Genomic DNA, 17514 nt, shown 5'->3' with positions numbered 1-17514 from the left:
GCCTTCCAAGTAGCTGGAACTACAGGTGCGCGCTACCACGCCCAGCTAATTTTTGACTTATTGTAGAGATGAGGTCTCGCCAGTTTGCCCAGGCAGGTCTCGAACCCGTGGGCTCAGGCAATCCACTCACCTCAGCCTCCCAAAGCGCTGGGATTACAGGCTGAGTAAATCCTAGCACTTTCGGCGGCCAAGGCGAGTAGATTGCCTGATTCTGCGAGTTCGAGACTCACCTGGGCAACTTGGCGAAACCTCATCTCTAAATAAATTTTAAAAAATTAGCCAGGAGTGGTGGTGCTCACCTGTAGTTCCAGCTACTTGGAGAAGGCTGAGGGAAGGATTGCTGGAGCCCAGCAGGTTGAGGCTGTGGTGGCGGGGAGCGTGCCACTGTACTCCAGTCTGGGCGACAGAGTGAGACTCCACCTCAAAAAAAAATAAAATAAATATTTTATTGCTAAAAGTTGCTATTCAACAAGTTGTAATCTTTTTGTTGGTAGTATTAATGGCATCTGATCAGGGTGGGTTGCTGAAAGTTAGGATGACGATGGCAATTTTGAAAATAAAACAACTATGAAGTTTGCCTCATCAGTTGATTCTTTCACAAAAGATTTCTCTGTAGCATGTGATGCTATTTGATAGCATTTTATCCACTGTAGACTTCTTTCATAATTGGAGTCAATCCTCTCAAACCCTGCCACTTCTATCAACTAAATTTATGTAATATTTGAAATCTTTTGTTGTCACTTCAACAGTGTTCACAGCATCTTCACCAGGAGTACAGTCCATCTCAAGGAACCACTTTCTTTGCTCTTCTGTAAGAAGCAACTTCACATCTTAGTTTGATCATGAGACTGCAGCAATTCAGTCATGTCTTCAAGCTCCACTTCTAATTCTAGTTCTCTTGCTATTTCCATCCCATCTGCAGTTACTTCCTCCACATAAGTCTTGAATCCCTTAAAGTTATTTTATGACTTCCAAATTCCTGTTAATGTTGATATTTTGACCTCTTCCCATGGATCATGAATGTAAGATCTTGATGGCATCTAAAATGGTGAATCCTTTCCAGAAGATTTTCAGTTTACTTTGCCCAGATTCATCAGAGGAATCATCATCTATGGCACTATAATTATATGAAATGTATTTCTTTTCTTTTTTTTTTTTTTGAGTCAGAGTCGCACTCTGTTGCCCAGGCTGGAGTGTAGTGGTATGCTTATGTCCACGGCAGCCTTGACCTACTGTGCTCAGGTGATCCTTCCACCTCAACTTTCCAAGTAGCTGAAACCACAGGCATGTCTCATCATGGCCAGCTAATTTTTTGATTTATTGTAGAGACAAGGTTTTACCATGTTGCTCAGGCTGGTCTCAACCCCTTAGTTCAGGCAGTCCTCTCACTTCGGCCTCCCAAAGTGCTGGGATTACAGGCTTGAGCCACCGTGCCTGGCCAAGGAATAATATTTTGAAGAGAATCTTTTTTCTCTGAGCAATAAACTTAAACAATGGGCTTAAAATATTTGGTAAATCAAACTATAAACAGATGTGCTGTCATTCTGACTTTTATTGTTCCATTTTTAAAGCACAGGCAGAGTAGATTTAGCATAAGTTTTAAGGTCCCTGGGATTTTTAGAATGGTAAATGAGCCATCAGCTTCAACTTAAGTCTCTAGGCTGCATTTGCTGCTAACAAGAGATTCACCCTGTCCTGTGAGCCAGGCCTTGACTTCTCTCTAGCTATGAATTCCTGGATAGCATCTTTTTCCAGTAGAAAGCTGTTTCATCGACACTGAAATTCTGTTGTTTAGTGTAGTCACTTTCGTCAGTTACCTTAGCTAGATCTTCTGGATTACTTATTGCTTCACTATGTACTTTTTTTTTTTTTTTTTTTTGAGTCAAGTCTCCTCTGTTGCTCAGGCTGGAATGCAGTGGCACACTCATCGCCACCAACGTGCTGGACTCAGGTGATCCTTCTACCTTAGCCTTCCAAGTAGCGGGAACTACAGGCATGCGCCACCATGCCCAGCTAATTTTTTGATTTGTGGTAGAGATGAGGTCTCGCCAAATTGCCCAGACTGATCTCGAACTCCTGGTTTCAGACAGTCCTCTCACCTCGACCTTCCAAAGTGCTGGGATTTCAGGCATGAGCCACCTCACTGGCTAACTTTATTATTGTTTTTTGTTTATTTATTTATTTTTTTTGAATTGGAGTCTCACTCTGTTGCCCAGGCTGGAGTGCAGTAACATGCTCATGGCTACCGCAGCCTTGACCTGCTGGTCTCAGGTGATCCTTCCACCTCAGTCTTCCAAGTAGCTGGAACTATAAGCATGCGCCACCATGCCCAGCTAAGTTTTTGATTTATTGTAGAGTTGAGGCCTTACCAAGTTGCCCAGACTGGTCTCGAACCCGTGGGCTCAGGCATTCTTCTCACATCGGTCTTCCAAAATGTTGGGATTATAGGCTGAGCCACCATGCCTGGTCTACTTTATTTTTTTATTTTTTATTTTTTATTTTTGAGTTGGAATCTCACTCTGTTGCCCAGGCTAGAGTACAGTGGCACGCTCATGGCCACTGCAGCCTCGACTTGCTGAGCTCCAGCCATCCTTCCATCTCAACCTTCCAAGCATCTGGAACTATAGGAGCACACTACCATGACCTGGCTAATTTTTTAATTTATTTATTGTAGAGGCGAGGTCTCACCAAGTTGTCCAGGCTAGTCTCGAACAACCCGTGGGCTCAGGCAATCCATTCACCTCGGCCTCCCAGAGTGCTGGGATTACAGGCTGAGCCCCTGAGCCCAGCCTACTTTATTTATTTTTTATTTTTTACTTTTTTGAATTAGAGTCGCACTCTGTCGCCCAGACTGGAGTGCAGTGGCTGCTCCCAGCCACCTCAGCCTCTAACTCCTGGGCTCCGGCGATCCTTCCGCCTCAGCCTTCCAAGTAGCTGGAACTACAGGTGCGCACTGCCACGCCCGGCTAATTTTTTATTTTACTGTAGAGATAAGGTCTTGCCAAGTTGCCCAGGTGGGTCTCGAACCCGTGGACTCAGGCAATCCACTTACCTCAGCCTCCCAAAGCGTGGGAGTACAGGCTGAGCCACCAAGCCAGGCTTACTTTATTTTTTTAATTGTATTTTTTTTTTTTTTTGAGTTGGAGTCTCACTCTGTCGCCCAGACTGCAGTGCAGTGACACGCTCCCGGCCATCGCAACCTTGACCTGCTAGGCTCCGGCGATCTTTCTGCTTCAGCATTCCAAGTAGCTGGAACTACAGGCGCATGCTACCACGCCCGGTTAATTTTTGATTTATTGTAGAGACAAGATCTTGCCAGGTTGCCCAGGTAGGTCTCGAACCTGTGGTCTCGGGCAGTCCACTCACCTCGGCCTCCCAAAGCGCTGGGATTACAGGATGAGCCACCGAGCCTGGCCTTATTTTTTACCAACAAGATGTTGCTCTGTTGCCCAAATTGGAGTGCAGTGTCATGATCATAGCTCACTGAGGCTCCAACTCCTGGGCTTAAGGGATCCTCCTGCTTCAGCCTCCTTAGTAGCTAGCACTGCAGGTGCACAGCACTATGCCCAGCTTATTTAGTATTTATTAGGTTTTTTGAGTCGGAGTCTCAGTCTGTTGTCCAGGCTGGAGGGCAGTGATGCTGCAGCCTCGACCTGCTGGGCTCAGGTAATCCTTCTACCTCAGCCTACAAGCATGTGCCACCACACCCAGCTAATTTCTTTTTGATTTATTGTAGAGATGAGGTCTCACCCAGTTGCCCAGACTGGTCTCGAACCCATGGGCTCAGGCTATCCTCTCACCTCAGGCTCCCAAAGTACTGGGATTATAGGTGTGAGTCACCTCACCCAGCATTTATTTTTAAACTAGAAATGTGGGTCATTTAAATAGAGATGCAGACTGCTTTGAACTCCAGGTCTCAAGCAATCCTCCTACCACAGTTTCCCAAAGCACTGAGGTTATAGACCTGAACCACCATGCCTGGCTTCCGCCTTATACTTTTTAAAAAATTATTGTGGAGATGCCTTCTTTCCTTAAAACTCATGAACCAACCTCTCCTAGCTTCATACTTTTCTTCTGTGTCTAACCCACCTCTCCTAGGACTTATAGAATTAAAGAGAGAGCTTTATTCTGAATTAGGCTTTGGCTTTGAGGAAATGTTGTGGTTGGTTTGCCCTCCTATCCAGACCACTAAAACTTTCTCCATATCTGCAATAAGACTGTTTTGTTTTCCTATCATTCACATGTTCATTGGAGTAGGGCTTTTAATTTACTTCAAGAACTTTCCTTTGCATTCACAACTTTGCTAACTGGCACACGAGATCTAGCTTTCAGCCTATCCCAGCTTTTGACATGCCTTCCTCACTAAGCTTTAGTTATGCCTAGTTTTTGACTTAAAGTGAGAGACATGTGACTATTCCTTTCACTTGAACACAGAGACCATTGTAGAGTTATTAAATGACCTAATATCAATATTGTCGTATCTCAGGGAATAGGGAGGCCCAAGAAGAATAAGAGAGACAGAAGAATGGTCAGTCAGTGGCCAATGTATTCGTGGTGCCCCAACACATTTACAGTAGCATCAAAGATGACTGATCACAGATTACCATAACAGATATAACACTAAGGAAAAGTTGGAAGTATTATGAGAATTACAAAAATGTGACAGACATGAAGTAAGCATGTGCTGTTGGAAAACTGGCACCAATAGATTTGCTCCATATAGGATTGTCACAAACCTTTGATTTATTAAAAAACAAAACAGGCTGGACCCGATGGCTCATGTCTGTAATCCCAACACTTTGGGAGGCAGAGGTGAAAGGATTGCTTGAGCCCAGTAGGGGTTCCAAATCAGCCTGGGCAACTTAGGGAGACCCCGTCTCCTCAGTAAATCAAAAATTAGCCGGGTGTGGTGGTGCATGCTTGTAGTTCCACCTACTTGAAAGACTGAGGTGGAGGGATTACCTGAGCCCAGCAGGTCAAGGCTACAGTGGCTGTGAGCATGCCACTGTACTCCAGCCAGGGTGACAGAGACTGACTAAAAAAACCCAACAAATCAGTCACAAAAAAGGGCAGTATCTATGAATCACAATAAAATGAGGTCTACTTTTACTTAATATATTAACTCATATAATTATCAAATTCTCATGTTTTAGTTGAGGAAACTGAAGCACAGAGAGGTTCCAGTAACTTGGGCAAGGTCATAGCTGGTAAATGGAGGTATTCACTGTGATTCTAACCAAAATATAGACTGTTAAGGGCTCCATTCTGCCTCCTTTGTACTTAAGCATTCCTGATGGAGAAAGTGACTGAAACGGCAGGGCGCGATGGCTCAGTCTGGAATTCCAGCACTAAGCCCAGCAGGTCGCGGCTGCGGTGGCTGTGAGTGTGCCATGGCACTCTAGCCTTGGCAACAAGAGTAAGACTTCAACTCAAAAAAAAAAAGAAAGTAAGTGGCAGAAGCAATCCCTTTCCCACCCATCCTTTCCTATAGAAATTGCACCTGCTAGGCCTGGTGCTGTAGCTCAAGCTGGTAATCCCAGCACTTGGGAACCTAAGGTGAGAGGATTCTGTGAGCCTGTGGGTTCGAGACCAGCCTGGGCAACATGGTGAGACCTCATCTCTACAATAAATCAAAAAATTAGTCGGGTATGGTAGCGTGCGCCTGTAGTTCTGGCTATTTGGAAGACTGAGGCAGAAGTATTGTCAGAGCCTAGCAGGTTGATGCTTGCTTGGGTGGGGTGGCCATGAGTGTGCCACTGCACTCCAACTTGGGCGCTAGAGTGAGACTCCAACTAAAAAAAAAAAAAAGAACTTGCACCTGTTTTAAAGATCAAATTTAAATACTACATCTTTCATGAACCTTTCCCAAATACTTTATACCTAACAAATAGGAAGCAAACTCCTGAATTCTATAGCACTTTGTTTTTACCTTTCTTTTTTTTTTTTTTGAGTTAGAGTCTCACTCTGTCGCCCAGACTGGTGGCCACTCCTGGCCACCGCAGCCTCGACCTGCTGGGCTCCAGCGATCCTTCCACCTCAGCCTTCCAAGTAGCTGGAACTACAGGCGCGCGCTACCACACCCGGCTAATTTTTTGATTTATTGTAGAGATGAGGTCTCGACAAGTTGCCCAGGCGGATCTCGAACCCGCAGGCTCAGGCAATCCACTCACCTCAGCCTTCCAAAGGTGCGGGATTACAGGCTGAGCCACTGAGCCCGGCTTGTTTTTACCTTTCATTTGACCTTTTCCACATCCTTTCTTACAGTAATTTCATTCTGTATAGTTATTTGACCAGTTACTTTATCTCCACAGCCTCATTTCCTCCTCTCTAAAATAGGGATAATAGGATTATTGCAGGAATTAAATGAGCTAATTGCTTGTAAAGCATTGTAGCATAGCACACAGTAAGGACTGTAATAAGTGATAAGTAATAGCTGTTAGTCACTTAGTAAACAAAGTGCTTAGTATGTGTTAGGCCCTATACTAAATATAAAGATGAATTAACTAGCCTTTGTCATTGAGGGCAAGGCAGAAACATAATTATGAATGCTTGTTAGAAACTCATACTTTTAGGGAGGCAGCAGTTATTACATTTTCAATAAATGATTGAGTGTCCACTTATGTGCCAGGAACTATTCTAGGCTCTCGAAAGACAATGATGAATAAAACAATCTATCTTTGGGTGAAATCCCAGATTTTACATTCTAGTGTACATCTAAAATAAGCCAAATGGAAACTGGCAGATAACTAGAGAGCCCTGGGAATCCCTGGCTTCTGAACTCCAGCCAGTTGTCCCTGGGGGGAATTTGGGTCTAGAGTTGCCTTTTTGCTTGATTTTCCATAAATCTTCTCCCTCTTCAAAGTGGAAATCTTGATTTTTAAATGGTATTAACTGCTTTGTAAATGTTACAGGTTAACTTTTAAAATCTAAAAACATTAAGTAAGCTAATGATAAGATATTTGAGGTGAAATATAACCTGTGTGTTGTCTGTCTTATTTGTAAATTTTGGCTCAAAACTCTATGTATTTCATTTTGTTTATTTATTTATTTATTTTTGAGTTGGAGTCTTACTCTGTTGCCCAGGTTAGAGTGCAGTGGCACACTCACAGCCACTGCAGCCTCGACTTGCTGGCTCAGGCGATCTTTCCGCCTCAGCTTTCCAAGTAACTGGAACTATAAGCACGTGCCACCATGCCTGGCTAGTTTTTGATTTATTGTAGCGATGAGGTTTCACCAAGTTGCCCAAACAGGTCTTGAACCCATCGGCTCAGGCAGTCCTCTCACCTTGGCCTCCCAGAGTGCTGAGATTACAGGCATGAGCTACCACGCCCAGCCTACTCTGTGTATGGTCTTTTTATTTATTTATTTATCTATCTATCGCTCTCCTTTTTGAGTTGAAGTCTCCCTCCATCACCTAAGACTGGAGTGCAGCTGCACACTCACGGCCACCCCAGCATTGACCTGCTGGGCTCTGGCGATCCATCCACCTCAGCCTTCCAAGTAGCTGGAACTACAGGCGCACGCTACCATACCCAGCTACTTTTTAAAAATTTTGTTAGTTGATGTCTCACTCCATTGCCCATGTTGGAGTGCAGTGGCACACTCACGGCCACCCCAGTGTCAACCTGCTGGGCTCCGGCGATCCTTCCCCCTCAGCCTTCCAAGTAGCCGGAACTACAGGCGTGTGCTACCATGCCCAGCTAATTTTTTAATTTACTGTAGAGACAAGGTCTCGCCAAGTTACCTGGGCTGGTCTCGAATCCACGGGCTCAGGCAGTCCACTTGCCTTGGTCTCCCAAAGTGCTGGGATTACAGGCAGAGCCATCGAGCCCAGCCTTTTTTTCTTTTTGAATTGGAGTCTCACTCTGTTGCACAGGCTAGAGTGCAGTAGCTTGCTCATGGCCACCTCAGCCTTGATCTGCTGGCTCAGGTGATCCTTCTACCTCAGCCTTCCAAGTAGCTGGGACTACAAGCATGCACCACCACGCCAGGGTAATATTATTTATTTATTTATTTATTTTATTTATTTATTTTGAGTTGGAGTCTCACTCGCCCAGACTGGAGTGCAGTGGCTGCTCCCGGCCACTGCAGCCTTGACCTGCTGGGCTCCAGCTATCCTTCCGCCTCAGCCTTCCAAGTTGCTGGAACTACAGGCGCACGCTACCATGCCCGGCTAATTTTTTGACTTATTGTAGAGATGAGGTTTTGCCAAGTTGCCTAGGCAGGTCTCGAACTTGTGGGCTCAGGCAGTTCACTCACCTCAGCCTCCCAAAGCACTTGGATTACAGTCTGAGCTACCGAGCCCGGCTATATTTTTGATTTATTATAGAGATGAGGTCTCGCCATGTTGCCTAGACTGGTCTCGAATCCATGGGCTCAGGCATACCTCTCACCTCGGCCTCCCTAAGTGCTGGGATTATAGGCATGGGCCACTGGACTGGTAGACTTAGTTCATATTAGGTGATCATTATGCTATTTTCTTTTGTTTTCTTGTAATGTGGTGGGTGAAATTCGGATACTTAAGAGCTCATACAGCCAGACTCGCTGGCTCAGCCTGTAATCCCATGCATTGGGAGGCTGAGGTGAGTGGATTGCCTGAGCTCACGGGTTGGAGACCCACCTGGGCAACTTGGTGTGACCTCATCTCTACAATAAATCAAAAAATTTGCCGGGCGTGGTAGCGCGCGCCTGTAGTTCCAGCTACTTGGAAGACTGAGGCGGAAGGATCGCCAGACCCCAACAGATCGAGGCTGTGGTGGCCAGGAGCATGCCACTGCACTCCAGTCAGGGTGACAGAGTTGAGACTCCAACTCAAAAAAAAAAAGACCATATTTCTAGAGGCATCAGTTCTGTCATTTCCTTGTTTTCCTTGTGCTTACATTTTTAGCATTATCTTCCATTAAGTTTCTTGATAGTACTCTAAGCCGTTTGTCCATTTTGTGAGTGTTTAGTTAAAACTAGATAACTTGTAAATCCACTTAATTAGATACACAGTATGATGCAGTATGTTAAATGGTTTTGAATTAGTATTATCACCCGCTTGGTATAATGCCTTTTCCACCTTCAGGAAAACTTGACTATCTGAGCAACAGGTAAAAGTTGACACTATTAATAGGTTAATATGTACTGTATAAGTAAGATGTGTGTGTGTATGTGTATGTGTGTGTTCTCCGCCCACTCCAGTCTATCTGGTGTCCTGTACTTTGGAAAACCAGTATAAACAATAAATATTTTGGGTGAGGCAGTCCAGACTTCTGTAGATGTATATAGTAAGGGGATTGATTCACTCCAGTCTAGGAAAATCAGGGAAGGTCTTTAAGTGAGACCTTACATATGGGTAGGAGTTTACATTTGGAAGTAAGAGAGGGAATGAATGTTTCTTTTTCTTTTCTTTTTTTGAGTCGGAGTCTCACTCTGTCACACAGCCTGGAGTGCAGTGGGACGCTCACGGCCACCGCAGCCTCTCTACCTGCTGGGCTCAGGCGATCCTTCCACCTCAGTCTTCCAAGTAGCTGGAACTACTGATGTATGCCACCATGCCTGGTAAATTTTTGGATTTATTGCAGAGACGAGGTCTTGCCAAGTTGACCAGCCTGATGTCAAACCCCTAGACTCAGGCAATCCTCTAGCCTCTACCTCCCAAAGTGCTGGGATTACAAGTTTGAGCCACCACGCCTGGCCTTGGAAATGAGTATTTCAGAAGCAGGAAGTTGGTGATCTAGGTGGGTTGGTAGCATGGCAGAATGATATTTGAACTTTATCCTGAGGACAGTGAAGTGCATTTGAAAGGTTTTAATCTCAAAAGTGACGTGATCTTCTCTCTATATATTTTTTAAAGTTTTGATTTGGATTGCTATGGGGAGAATGTATTAGAGTGCAATGAAGTTCCAACTGGGAGGGGTTTTTTTTGTTTTTGTTTTTTTGAGTTGGAGTCTCATTCTGTCACCTAGTCTGGAGTGCAGTGGCATGTTCACAGCTACTGCAGTTTTGAATGGCTGGACTCAGGTGATTCTTTTGCCTCAGTCTTCTAAGTAACTTGAACCACAGGCATATGCCACCATGCCCAGCTAATTTTTTTTTTTACTGTAGAGACGAGGTGTTGCCAAGTTGCTTTGGCTGGTCTTTAACCTCTGGGCTAAGGCAATCGTGTCACCTTCACCTCCCAAAGTTCTGCGATTATAGGCGTAAGCCACTGTGCCTGGCTAGGAGGTTCTTTAACTAGTGCAGTAGTCCTGGCAAGATATGATGGCAATGACTGAGGTGGTAATAGTAGGGAATAAGAGAGTTAGGAATTTAAATCAGTAGGACCTGGTTATTTATTTCATCTGGTGATTGAAACTGAGGGGGAAAAGATTAAACATGACTCCTAGGCCTCTTGCCTTGAGCAGCAGGATGGATAGTGATGCTGTTAACTGATAATGAATTTTTTTTTTTTTTTGAGTTGGGGTCTCACTCTGTTGCCCAGACTGGAGTGCAGTGGCCGCTCCCGGCCACCGCAGCCTCCACCTACTGGGCTCCGGCGATCCTTTCGCCTCAACCTTCCGAGTAGCTGGAACTGCAGGCGTGTGCTACCATGCCCAGCTAATTTTTTGATTTATTGTAGAGATGAGGTCTCGCCAAGTTGCCCAGGCAGGTCTCGAACCCACGGGATCAGGCAATCCACTCACCTCAGCCTCCCAAGGCGCGGGATTACAGGCTGAGCCACCGAGCCTGGCATGATATGAATTTAAATTTGATCATTTTGAGGTGTCTCTGACCAACGAGGAAAGGTGTCCAAAAAGTAATTGAATATAGAAGTCTGGAGCCCGAGAATGAGGTTTGAAAATGGGGATAGAGGTTTGATCTTCTTATTTATCTCTATGTATAGTAACTAAAACTATGGGAATCACTGATAGCACCTAGGAAAAATGTGTGTTATGAGAGATGGTCTAAAAAGAGGTAAAGTAGATTGGCTGTAACGTGCAGGAAGAAGGGAAACAGCAGCCAGAATTGGAAGAAAAAAACAAAGGAGTGACTGGTGTTTGAAAAACCAGGGGAAAGACTATTTCAAGAAGGAAATGATTGTCAGAATTGAGTGCTGCCAAGATGAAAAGCCAACAAAAAAAGGACTACAAATGTCTTTTGAATTTAGCATTCTGTACTTGGTCAGTGGCCTTTACAAAAACAGTTTGATAGCATGGAAGCTAAGAGATGAGAAAGGAGAGGCAAACTGTTTTAAGAAGTTTGGGTATAGTAAGAGAAGAGGCAGACTGATGAGGCTCTTATAATCTCCAGACAAGAGTTAATGATGATCTGAATTAGCACAATGGCGGTAGGAATGGAGAAAAAGAGACAGTCCAGAAATAATTAGGATATAAAGCCTAGCTGCTCTCAGTGATTGGATGTCATGCTGGAGATAAGGAAATAATTGTCAAGAGTGACTGTGATGTTTGTGGCTTGAAACTGAGAAAGTATTGGTTCAGATTCCTAATTCCTTATATTGGTGTTTCTCAACCTCTTTTTTTTTGAATTGGAGATTCACTCCATTGCCCAGGCTGGAGTGCAGTGGCACACTCACAGCCACCCCAGCGTCGACCTGCTGGGCTTAGGTTATCCTTCTGCCTCAGCCTTCCAAGTAGTCTGAACTACAGGCGCGTGCTACCACGCCTGGCTAATTTTTTGATTTATTGTAGAGATGAGGTCTCACCAAGTTGCCCACGTTGTTCTTGAACCCATGGGCTCAGGCAGTCCTCTTACACATCGACCTCCCAAAGTGCTGGGATTACAGGCTTAAGCCACCATGCCTGGCCTTTTTTTTTGGAATAGGGATCTCACGCTGTCACCCAGGCTTGAGTGCAGTGGCATGCTCATGGCCACCACAGCCTCGACCTTCTGTGCTCAGGCAATCCTCTGTCTTAGCCTTACAAGTATTTGGAACTACAGGCGCGTGCCACAATGCCCGGCTAATTTTTTTGATTTATTGTAGAGACAAGGTCTCACCATATCATCCAGACTGATCTGGAACCCATGGGCTCAGGCAGTCTTCTTGCCTCTGCCTCCCAAAGTGCTGGGATTACAGCCGTGAGCCACTGCATCTGGCTAATCAATTTATTTTATTTTTATTTTTTTGAGTTGGGGGTCTCACTCTGTCATGCAGGCTGGAGTGCAGTGGCTTGCTCACGGCCACCGCAGCCTCGACCTATTGAGCTCAGGTGATTCTTCTGCCTCAGCCTTCCAAGTAGCTGGAACTACAGGCACATGCTACCATGCCCAGTGATTTATTGTAGAGATGAGGTCTTACGAAATTGCCCAGGCTGGTCTTGAACCCATGGGCTCAGTCAATCCTCTCACCTTGGCCTCCCAAAGTGCTGGGATTATAGGCATGAGCCACCATGCCCGGCCTTCAATTTTTTAAAAGTTTTTTTATTCTCAGGTGCTGTGGTTCACACCTGTAATCCCAGCACTTTGAGAGGCTAAGGTGGGAAGATTGCTTGAGCCCAGAAGTTTGAGACTAACCTAGGCAACATAGGGAGATCTCCTCTCTACAAAAAATAAAAAAATTAGGCAGGCATGGTGCTATTCGCTTATAGTCCCACAACTTAGGAGGCAGAGGCAGAAGGATCACTTGAGCCCAGAAGGTTAAGGCTGCAGTGAGCGGTGATTGGTGCCACTGCAACCTGGTATGACCAACAGAGTGAAACTATAACTAAAATTTGAAAATTAATTTTATGTATTTATTTATTTTGAGTTGGAGTTTCACTGTGTCGCCCAGGCTGGAGTGCAGTGGCATGCTCACAGCCACCATAGCCTTGACCCGCTGGGCTCAGGCGATACTTCCACCTCAGCTGATCCTTCCACCTCAACCTTCCACATAACTGGAACTCCTGGCATGTGCCACCACACCCAGCTAATTTTTTGATTTACCGTAGAGACTAGGTCTCCCCAACTTCCCCAGGCTGGTCTTGATCCCCTGGGCCCAGGCAATTGTTTTGCCTCAGCCTCCCAAAGTGCTGAGATTACAGGCATGAGCCACCTCGCTTGGCTTAGATTTTTCAAACATTGTAACTCATCCTAGCTCATCCTATTTCCCTCAGTGCCACTGCCACCATCTCTCCTACACACAGACACACACACTCTTCAGAAACAAAAACAAGAACTGGGAGTATTAATTTAAATGATTGTTTTTGTTTTTCCTTTGAAATGGTAGCCTTCAGATGACTACCTAACTATCTGCCAGTACCTACAATTTTCTATTTCTTCTGTACATATTAGTGTTTGTATCGTTTGATATTTGTATTTCCTGTTCATGGTAAGAACTGGACCATGCCTCACTTGAGAGACTGAATGAGGCAATAGTTAGTGTAGTTGAATTCAAAAGCAGCATTGAGGCTGGGTGTGGTAATCCTAGCACTTTGGAAGGTAAAGGCAGGAGGATTGCTTGAAGCCAGGAGTTCAAGACCAGCCTAGGCAACATAGTGAAACCTGGTCTCTACAAAAAAATTTTTTAAAAATTGGCCAGGTGCAGTGGTGGCACACCTGTAGTCTCAGCTACTTGGGAGGCTCAGGTGGAAGGATTGCCTGAGCCCAAAAGGTTAAGGTTGTGGTGAGCCATGATCATGCAAGAGTGAGAAAGAAAGAAAACAAAGGAGTCCTTTTGTGATTGGTATGCTATTAAATTAAGGTATATAATGCCAATAACATTGGCTTTTGTCTGAAAGACCTGGTTTATACTCTCCTACTTATTAGCTGGGTCCTTCTGCAAATAATGCCCCAGTTTCCCCACTTCTAAAATGAGAGTTCTTTGTGAGCTTAAGCAAAGCAAATATCTACAAAATCACTGCCAATTATAAGAATTTTCTCTGAGAACATCTTCTCTATAGGTATTAGACTGACTTTGGGATATTTGAAAGATATTTCAAATAGCATATCCTGGTTTTTCATCTGGATTTAGTAGATAAAAATCTTTTCACCATGACCAGAGACTTTTGAAAACATTCTGTACTGTACTTGAAAAGGCTGCTTCACAGCTAGTAGTAAGGACACAAATATGTGACTTTCTTGGCAGAAAAGTTGTGATCCTTGCCTGCCCTGGTACCTGATAGAGGTCTCGTCCCAGCAGGACATAGAAAATAAGTAACTTGATATAGTTATTTGTTGTATACTGCAGCTTAATTGGTTTAATAGGCTGGTTTAATCACAAAAATTAGGCTGGGCCTGGTGGCTCAAGCCTATAATCCCAGCACGTTGGGGGGGCCAAGGTGATAGGATTGCATGAGCCCACTGGTTCCAGACCAGCCTGGGCAACTTGGCGAGACCTCATCTCTACAATAAATAAAAAAATCAAGTCGGGCTCGGTGGCTCAGCCTGTAATCCCGCGCCTCTGGGAGGCTAAGGTGGGTGGATTACCTGAGGCTGCGGGTTCAAGACCCGCCTGGGCAACTTGATGAGACCTCATCTCTACAATAAATCAAAAAAAAATTAGCCGGGCGTGGTAGCGCCCACCTGTAATTCGGCTACTCAGAAGGCTGAGGCGGAAGGATCACCGGAGCCCAGCAGGTGAGGCTGCAGTGGCCAGGAGCGGCCACTGCACTCCAGTCTAGGTGACAGAATGAGACTCCAACTTAAAATTTAAAAAAATAAAATCAAATAAAATCAGCTGGGCATGGTGACTCATGCCTGTAGTTCCAGCTATTTGGAAGGTTTAGATAGAAGGATCACCTGAACCTAGCAGGTCGAGGCACGCTCACGGCCACTGCACTACAGTCTGGACAACGGAGTGAGACTCTGACTCAAAGAAAAAAAAAAAGGCCGGCGCTGTGGCTCAAGTCTATAATCCCAGTACTTTGGGAGGCCGAGGGGAGAGGATTGCCTGAGACCAGGGGTTCAAGACTATCCTGGGCAACTTGGTGAAACCTCATCTTGACAATAAATCAAAAAAATTAGCTGGGCATGGGGGCATGTGCCTGTAGTTCCAGTCACTTGGAAGACTGAGGTGAAAGAATTACCTGAGCTCAGTAGGTCGAGGCTGCAGCAGCCATGAGTGTGCCACTGCACTCCAGCCTGAACGATGGAGTACGACTCCAACTCAAAAAAAAAAACACAACCTAACATTGCTGTTTATTTATTTATTTAAACAATTGTTTTATTGCTTGACTACATAGACAAATTTATGCAACCATGATAGAGGCTGTGGATGATTCATATTTCCAATCGAGAGGGAGGACTTGCTTGGTCTTGTAGTATTGAGCCAATCGGTAAATTCGACTCTATCAAAATCAGGCGGAGTATAGCATCCTTATTCTTTTTGTTTCTCTCAAGATGCTTTCGAACAGCAACTGCTTTCTTTTTTTTTTTTTTGAGTTGGAGTCTCACTCTGTCGCCCAGACTGGAGTGCAGTGGCACGCTCCTGGCCACCGCAGCCTTGACTTGCTGGGCTCTGGCGATCTTTCCACCTCAGCCTTCTAAGTAGCTGGAACTACAAGCGCACACCACCACGCCCAGCTAATTTTTAAAAAATTTATTGTAGAGATGAGGTCTCGCCAAGTTGCCCAGGCGGGTCTCGAACCCGCGGGCTCAGGCAATCCACTCACTTCAGCCTCCCATAGCACGGGATTACAGGCTGAGCCACCGAGCCTGGCTTGCAACTGCTTTCTTTTTTTTCTTTTTAGTTTTAAGTCTCACTCTGTCATCCAGACTGGAGTGCAATGACTGCTCCCGGCCACCGCAGCCTCAATCTGTTGGGCTCCAGCGATCCTTCTGCCTCAGCCTTCCAAGTAGCTAGAACTACAGGTGTGCGCAACCACGGCCAGCTAATTTTTGATTTATTGTAGAGATGAGGTCTCGTCCAGTTGCCCAGGCGGGTCCACTCACCTCGACCTCCCAAAGTGCTGGGATTACAGGCTGAGCCACTGAGCCCGGCCGCAACTGCTTTCTTAATTAAATGGTATAAATCCTCAGGAAGATCAGGAGCAAGCCCTTTCGACTTAAGGATTCTCAAGATTTTATTGCCTGTCACAAAGCAAACTTGTGCCACACCATGTGAGCCCCTCAGGATCACACTGATCTGTGAGGGAGTCAGGCCCTTCTTGGCCAGTTTGTAAATCTGCTCCTTCACATCATCAGATGTCAACTTTAGCCAAGTGGTGACGCTGCTGCCGTAGGGCAGCACCGATTGGGACAGGCCATTCCCAGGAACGTGCCTGGGACCCATGATGGCGGCAGCTGGGTGCAGAAAGAGAACGAGGCAGGAAATGCTGCTGACATGCTCTTTAATTTGTATTAACAGGATCTAACCAGAGGCTGCAAACCAGATGTGTCTTAGAGGGACTAATACAACATTTTTTGAAAACTGAGCAAACATTAAACAATGGACTGTATATAAAATACACAGTTCTAGCTTCTCTTGACAATGAGATCTAGTAAGACTGACAATTGGGTGAGAAATGTGAATGAAATAATTAAGGGTTGTTTCAGGAGCCCAAACTAGGACTAGTATAAGTTACTCAGATGTCGGTTTCATTCGAAATAATGGAAACCTTAATAATTGTAGTGTGAAATGAAATGGATTGCTTTTGGAATAATATGTTCCTTATCACTGGTAGTGTTCAGATATGGGTGTGGGTCAGGGAGATAGAACAGTAATTCTGAGTATCAGAGAAGAGACTAGACTAATAACCTTAATCTATTCTTGACTGAGCCTGTGGTTTCTGTAGGATAAAGTGTAAAGTTACATGGAACAAGCAGAATGAGATTCTCTAGGCCTTTATTTCTCCCCACTTCATTCAATTTGGAGTAAAGATATGGTATGAGAGAAATCATACTTTATCATACTATTGCCAGTCTCTCTGATTCTGGCATCAAAGCTCAAAAGGGAGGCCTTATAGCCCAGAGGTATATTTTTGTTCTTGAAGCAAAGTTTCAGAAACACTTTGCTTTTCAAATATACTTGAATGTTCTTTTAGTGGATAATGAAAAATATTGCTTTATTTTGGATACCAGGTAGATGATATTACCAATATGCCACTTAATTTTAATAATTTAGAAATTCTTTGGGTGTGGCTTATTTCATTTATCTTTCTCCATTTTCTTTTTCTTTTTTCTTTTTTTGGTTTATTGTAGAGATGAGGTCTTACCAAGTTGCCCAGGCTGGTCTCGAACCCATGGGCTCAGGTAATCCTTTCATCTCGACCTCCCAAAGTCCTGGGATTTTAGGTGTGAGGCACCACACCCAGCCCTCCATTTTCTATACAAATTTTTATATTCCCAGTCTTGATTTTTTTTGCTGTATTGCAATTTTGTAGAATTCATTGCAAATTGCTTCAGAGCCTCTGGAAAATTGAAATTTAAAAATGTTGGGTATTGGCTGGTCGTGGTACTTTCCCAACTACCTTTACCTTGACTTTTCTTCTGCCTCAGGCCTCCAAGTAGCTGGAACTACAGGTGTGCACCACCATGCCTAGTTAATTTTTTGATTTATTATAGAGATGAAGTCTCGTCAATTGCCTGGGCTGGTTTCTTTTTTTTTTTTTTTTTTTG

At 44.6% G+C, this 17514-nt stretch overlaps 1 protein-coding gene and 1 pseudogene across 2 annotated transcripts in view; one reads left to right on the top strand and one right to left on the bottom strand.

Annotated features, from left to right (window-relative positions):
• KPNA6 (karyopherin subunit alpha 6) overlaps nt 1-17514 on the top strand; it is a 67751-nt gene that overhangs the window by 6316 nt on the left and 43921 nt on the right. The window lies entirely within an intron of this gene.
• On the bottom strand, nt 15147-16189 carry LOC103269178 (annotated as a pseudogene).

This window comes from Carlito syrichta, unplaced genomic scaffold (genome assembly GCF_000164805.1).
Source record: "Carlito syrichta isolate Samal-C Ts95f unplaced genomic scaffold, Tarsius_syrichta-2.0.1 Scaffold309100, whole genome shotgun sequence".
Classification (NCBI taxonomy): domain Eukaryota; kingdom Metazoa; phylum Chordata; class Mammalia; order Primates; family Tarsiidae; genus Carlito; species Carlito syrichta.
Note: the sequence above shows the minus strand (reverse complement) of the source record. Positions and strands in the feature narration are given on the sequence as shown.